At 67.9% G+C, this 6,624-nt stretch overlaps 1 pseudogene; it reads left to right on the top strand.

Moving 5' to 3' along the window:
* The first annotated feature begins 3,176 nt into the window (after positions 1–3,176).
* Positions 3,177–5,939, top strand: LOC116594701 (annotated as a pseudogene).
* Positions 5,940–6,624: the final 685 nt, after the last annotated feature.

The raw sequence follows: 6,624 nt of genomic DNA, 5'->3' as shown, positions 1-6,624 counted from the left end.
GCCACCGCTCCCGGGGGCGCTCCTGGCTCCATTACTGTCCTCAAGCTTCCAGGAAATCGCCGCCTCGGTGACCGCCCCCCCCCTCCTCTGCTCCAGGGACGGGAGGGCCTGCGGCCCAGAAACCACACTGCTTCCCCCACCCGAGCACCCGAGACCCCTTGCCAGGGGAGGGTCTCCGCCCCAGCTGACTCCTGGGACCCCCTGTGGGTTCTGCCACCATCTCTGAGCAGGGACGTCCTTCCTCATGCCCAGCGAGGGCATCAGCTAGGCCTTTCCATTAGGGCGGTGCCCCCCAGCCTCTCCCCTGCAACAACCCCCCCACGCCCGGGAGAAGCACCCCATCCTCCAGGAGTCTACTCCCCTGACCTCCCTCCTGTGTATCCGCCTCTGCTCGGTTAGCAGAGCTGGTAGGCAGACTCTGCTGGGCCAGCCGGAGCCCCAAGGCCTCTCCCCTCTGCATCGCGGCCTCGTGGGTCCAAGCCGCAGCCATGGGGGCTTAGCCAGCTCGACCCTTACCCGGTGGCATCCCACCACCCCCCGGCCTGGCCGCCCTTGGAGCTGTGCTGTAGCCTCCATGCTGTCCCTGGCCCGGCCAGGCCCGGGTGTTCCTCTGGGCCCCACAGAAGCCTCCCTGACCTCTGACCTGCCCCGCCAGCCAGGCCCCGGGCTTCCCTTTCCCGACTTTTCCTTCTGGAGCTCTTCGTCGTGCAGCCACACAAGCAGCCAGGCCTCTCTGATTGTGCGCGGCCCGCATGGCGGCAGCGGCGGGGACGTGGCTACAGACACAGACGTGATCAAATCAAACCCAGGTTTGGGGCTGCGGTCACAGGCGTCCCTCCAGAGACCTCGGCAGCCACTCGCGAGGCACCTGGCTGGTAAGGGCCATGCAGGTGCCCATGCTGGAGTCTTTCACTGGCTGGTGCCTGGCCTGAGTCCGTGGCCCCCGCAGGTGCGAGCCTGCTCTCCGTGGCCCTGCTGGTGAACAGACGGGGGAGGCGGGCCGTCAGGGCCGGATTCAGCCTCGCACAAGAAGAGGCATCACATCACTGGCCACCTTGCTGAGGACGCCTGGGAGGAGCGCCCGGGGTGGGGAGGTGCTTGGCCACCTTCCCTGTCCCTCCGACACTTGGCAGTCTCCCCGGGGCGGGGTTCCATCAGTATCCAGGGCAGGGGACCGTGGGTCTGTCTTGACTGTCCTGGCAAGGGGCTCTGGAGGACAGCAGGGCCCCAGGCTGCGTCCACACAGGCGGACATTGCTCAGCACTCCCCCACCCCCCTGGACCTCGGGCGAGTCTGCTGCCTCTGAGCGTCTGCTCCTCGTGCAGCGGGGACGGTAGGAGGCCCACCTCTTAGCGAGGATTTGAAGGTCAGCACATCGTCACCCAGAAGCTTCCAGAACACCCAGAAATGCTGGCGTTGTGGACAAATGAACAGAGTGCTCTGTCCTCTGGCTTTGTCCTTGCGGCCTCCAGGACCACTGAGGACTGGCCACGCAACCAGCACTTCTGCTGGGGAGAGGCGGCCGTGGGCCCCCAGCCTTGCCTGGGAGAGCCAGGCTGCCGTCCGGAGGGTGACCATTCCTCTCCTCACTCCCCGCCCCGCCCCCACTGCGTGGAGCATGTCGCAGGAGCCCCCCGGGACAGGCCACGTGCCCACCGCCGCAGCCCGCCCACCTGCAGGCCAGCCTGGGGTCCCTGCGTGCCCTCACCCCTTGCCTAAGCGCTGCGAGCCCCTCCCCCACCCTGCCCACGGAGGGGACGGGGCAGAGCAGACCCTCCCTCACGGTCAGGGGCCAAGTGTCTGGTTTCAGGGAAAGCACTTGGGCCACGCAGCTTGAAACCTTGTGGGGTCCCCACCTCCCGTGGGAACGCGGGACCCCTCGCCTGGGCCCGGGGGGCCTGTGAGCAGGGTCCGACTGTCTCCCACCAGTGTACCCACTTTGGACTCCCAGACCCTCAGACCTTCCCAGGAGCGCTTGCCCCACACGCTGGGGCCCCTGCCAGCCAGTCATTCCACCCTCCCCTCCAGGGACCCACCAGGACCCCCCGCCGTGGCACCCCGCATCCTGGATCCTGCAGCCCTGGTTGGGGGCCTGGGGCACCTGGGAGCCTGCTCTGAGAGGCAGAGACACCCCTTCCCCACACCAGCAGCTGGAGGTGTGGGGGGATTCCTGAAACTGCTTTCTGGAACAATAGGGCGTCTAGCTGCTCACACTCTAGCCGCCGGGACTCCACAGACAGTGAAGCTAGGGGTGCCCCTGCCTCCCCGGGGGAGCCTGCACCTGGCCTTCTGGGAAGTGGGCTCACCCTGCCATTGCAGTGCCCCACACTGCATCCCAGGGTCCCCACGCGGCTCCCACAGGGCTGGGGGGCATTGGCCTCTGCGTCCCGGCCACGTGAGGACAGGCCCCTGCAGGCTGTGCCTAGCACATACCCGTGACATCACTGCAGCGTGACCCCAGGCTGGGGGCACTCGGAGTGGAGCCCGTGTGAGCACTGAGGTCTCCCACTCACGCATGCCCCCTGGTTGCAGGCCTGGGGTAGACTGTGGCAAGCCTGGGGGCCTGGCTTGTTGTCCAAGGTGACCTGCGGTCCTCATTCCTCAGAGCTGGCTTGGGAGTCTCTGGAAAGACCAGTGACTCTGTCGTCACCTCGTCTGGGCCCCCATTCTGGGCAGAAGTGCACAGAGCCGGGTACTAGGTGGCCTGGGGGTGGGCCCAGTCCCTGGAGGCCAAGAAGAGGGAGCAGGCGGCAGGCCTCCCCGCCCCGGCCAGAGCCCTGGGGGCTGCCTGGGTCTCCCCAGGGCACCCCTAGGAACAGACTGTTTGGCCTGGGAGGGTTGCTGCCCGGAGGCGCCTCTGTCCTGGGCTGGGCTAAAAATAGCAGGGGGGATGGCAGGGCAGGGACAGCGGCGGGAGGCCCCGCGGGGAGGGGCCAGAGGGGCGAGGACAGCAGCCCAGGCCCGGGACCGCCGTCAATGGCGCTGGCGCACCCACCCTGTTCCCGGTGGCCGGCCAGCCGAGGCCCAGCTGACACGCTATTTTTTCCCCTGCTTGACTAAATATGGTCAGGGAGCACAGCCCGAGGGGGCCCCTTGGCCGGGCCGCGTGTTTGGGATGCTTGGCCGGGTATATAAGGACTGCAAAGGTGAGGCTGGCTCCTGACCCGAGGGGGGCCCCCACGCCGGCTCCGGCCCCTGGGTCAGCCCTCCCCTCCCCGCCCCTCCCCTCCCCCGCCTGCGCGAGCCTCCGAGATGGGCTGTGTGCATGTGCGAGCCCGCACACCCGCGGGACCGTCCCCTTTTGTTCCATCCTGACCTCTACCTTGCACTGACCCGGCGGGGGTGCGGGAGCGTCTGCAGACACGGCCCAGAGCAGGGAGGGGCTCAAGGTGCACGGGCTCGAGGTAGCTTCTCCGTAACTCTGCATCGCCCTGGTCCCTCCCTCTCCCTCTCTCCTCCCGAGATCTCCCTTCCTGCTAAGTCTGCGCTGCTGCGGGAGGACGGGGGAAGGGCAGGGTGCGGAGGGGGGTGCGCGGTGTCTTCTTTCTCTTCGCCTGCCCCCCACCCCCCCCAAGTGCGGGCGCATCGGGAGCTCCGGCCTCCCCCACCCCTGCATTCGCGATTGGCTCCGGGAGAAGGTGGATGGTGCTGCCGCGGCTGCAGCATCTCCCTGGGAGCCACGCGGGCGCTCGTACGGGAGCCGCGACCCTGCGCCCGCCGCCGCCGCCGCCGCTGCCGCCGCTGCCGCCAGCCCGGCCGAGGGGCTCCGCGGTGAGTCCTGCTCAGCCTGGCCAGACGGCCCCACAAACTTGCCGGCCGCAGCGGCGGGGGTGTGCCTGCTGGTGGGTGGGAGCCGTGGCGCCGGCCGCGTGGTTCCAGGGGGGCGCTTTGGAGTTTTCTCCTGGCTCGTGGCTCTGTCCGCATTTGGGAAACTGCAGAGCCAGCAGCCAGCAGGCCGGGAGGGCGCGTCCGACCCGGCGCACGAACTTTGACATGCGGGCGTTTTGCAAGGAAGTGGCTGCCTCCAGATGCCCGGGGGGGTGGACGGGGGTCCCGGTGCAGGGGCAGGGGCCATGGGGGGTGGGGAGGGTGCAGTCAGCCCGCCCCATGGCACAAAGCGTGGCGCTGGGAGTGTGGTTAAACTTACCTTGGAACTCGCCTCATTAACCGTGGAGATGCTGGGGCAGGGGGTCCCAAGCCTGCCCGGTGTGGCTGACCAGGTCGGGGCTCCAGACTTCTGTAGTTCTGGTGGTCCCCGTCAGGGTCGGGAGGGTCCCTGTGCTGAGTGCACACCGCGGGGGAGGGGGGGTGGGCGGAGACAGCGGGGGAGGGGGACTCAGTGGGGGATGGGGTGGAGTTGGGGATCAGCATCTCTTGGAGGGAGCATGACCTCCACACACTGGGGGGGGTGGGGCTCAAAACTGACGAGCGCTGGGCAAGGCGGGGGAGGGGGGGCACAGCCCAGCTTGCTGCCCACCCAACCCCCATGGGGTCCCTCCGAGGCGGCTGCTCCTCTTGCCCTGCCAGGATGGGAAACTGTTTGAAAAGTGGTCGGGGTTCCTGCTTGAGTGGGGCAGAGGTTCCCAGGGCTCTGGCTGGACCCGGACTGCCCCCCATGCCCTTTGGAGCCCCCTACGTGTCCCTGGACCCCAGACTTGGTCTGTGTGAAGGCTGGGGGTGGGGCGGGAGGGTCCTGGGTCTGAGCAGGGCCTCTGAGGCCTCATTTATTGGAGGAGGACGGGGAAATTCAGGTGCCAGACTCCATTTCTCCTGTGAGGGTCTCTGAAGGGGGCGTTCCAGGGGCTCGGGGGTTGTGGGGGGCCGGGGGGCTTTCAGGCTGCCCTTTCCCTCGGGCTGCAGGAACATGGGAATACAGGCAGCCACAGGAAAATGGGCCGCCGCTCCTCAGGGTCTGCCTGCAGAGCTGCTCCCTCCTTCTGCTGGGGTGCTTCTCGGAGCCCAGATCACACCCCCCACAGAAAACTCCAGCCCGGCCCTGCCCGGTGCGGTAGCCACAGCCCAGGCACTGGAGCCATGGCTTAGCTGTCTCTGCGTGCTGCAGGCTCTGCGGGCACACGGCTGTGCCCCGGGGACCGCCGGGCCGGACTCTTCTTTGGGCGCATCTGCACAGGACAGGGGGCGGGGGAGGGGGCTGCCGCGTGGGGAGGGGCATGCGGGGTCGCCCCAGGCCTGGTTTGCTGATGGAACTGGAAGGGTGCTCAGGCCCAGGGCCTTGTGCGGCCACAGCAGGACCCCGATCCCTGGCCCTCTGTGTCTGTGCCCAGCCCAGCTGCGCCCCCCGCGAGCGTGTGTCCCGCTGTGTCCCTCTGCGGGCGCCCAGCAAGGCGTGACGTCCCTCTTTAGCATCCCGGTGCTCAGCCAGGCCTCACCCTGGCCGTGGCGAGACCTCCACGCGCAGCTCCTGACGCCCCGGGCCTGGTGGGCACCTGACCCGGAGGCCACACGGCTCCCTGTCAGACTCTGTGCGTTCCGACTCCCGGACTTGGGGTGGCCGGAGAAGTTGGTGGGGAAGAGCTGCTACTTCTCTGTCACAGGCAAATTCTGCAACGCAGGGAAAACCAGTATGGATACAACTAAGTGTTATGAAGTGCTCAGCTTGCCACTCACTAAGTTTACTTAACCCTCTTCAACGGGTTTATTCGAAGCTGGTGAGCACTGGGAAATTCATCGCCGGGAAGGCAGCCCCTGCGTTTGTCCATAAAATGGTATTGATCAGGCCGGCTGGAGGCCACGGAGAGCCGGGTGCGCCTGGCCGCGGCGCTGGATGGGCGACGGCCCTCGGTGGCCCCGGGGCACCCGTGGGAGCCGCCTGCTGGTGCGAGCATCCTTTCAGGTGTCCACGGCAGAGGTGGTGACGTGGCAGGCGTGCAGAGCGAGGGCAAGCACGAAGGAGGAAGGGAGCTGGGGCAGGAGGAGGCGGCCGGAGAGGGAAGCCGGAGCCGGCTCTGGTCCCCACCGGGACTGCTGGAGGCAAGGATCCCAAGCAGCTCCCGCCACCCTCTGGAGATGCATGGTCCACCTGCTGCTGTCCTGGTCACGCGTGTCTTCAAGGACAGAGGCGTGATTGAGCCCTGTCTGTGAGGGCTCTGGGAGACAGAACCATCAGGGACGCGCCCAGGAAGCTGCCAGCTGTCCAGGTAAGGCCCGTCCGCTCCTCCGGTCGGAGGAGCTCCCACCTGGGCTCAGGGTGCGAGGTGCTGGGCTCCCTTGGGCTCTAGCCACCCTGCTCCCCGATCATCGTGCTGGGCTCTTACCCCCGGCCTCCCTGTGCGCTTGGCTGGGACAAGGTGCCCAGATGAAGGGGGGCTGCTGGCTGAGGCTCGGCACGTCTGTGAGAGGAAAGGGCACCTCCTTATCCCGGGTGAGGGTGGGAGGTGACAGCCCGGTCCTTGCTTTTCTCGTTCCTCTGACGCAAAACCAGAGAACTGTGGGGCCAACGAAGGGATCTTTGAGACGGTGCAGCGGGCCTCCTGCTTCTGCCCCGCCTGCTGGCGCGCGTGTGCACCGCGGCCACGGGCCGTGGGGTGGCGGGGGCGCGGAGGTCAGGCAGGCAGGGGCCGAGCTGGAGGGTGCGGCGTGTGGGACCCACGCACCGGGGCGGGG

Source organism: Mustela erminea, chromosome 7 (assembly GCF_009829155.1).
Source record: "Mustela erminea isolate mMusErm1 chromosome 7, mMusErm1.Pri, whole genome shotgun sequence".
Taxonomy (NCBI): domain Eukaryota; kingdom Metazoa; phylum Chordata; class Mammalia; order Carnivora; family Mustelidae; genus Mustela; species Mustela erminea.
The sequence above is the reverse complement of the archived record's forward strand: the minus strand, read 5'-3'. Positions and strand labels throughout refer to the sequence as shown.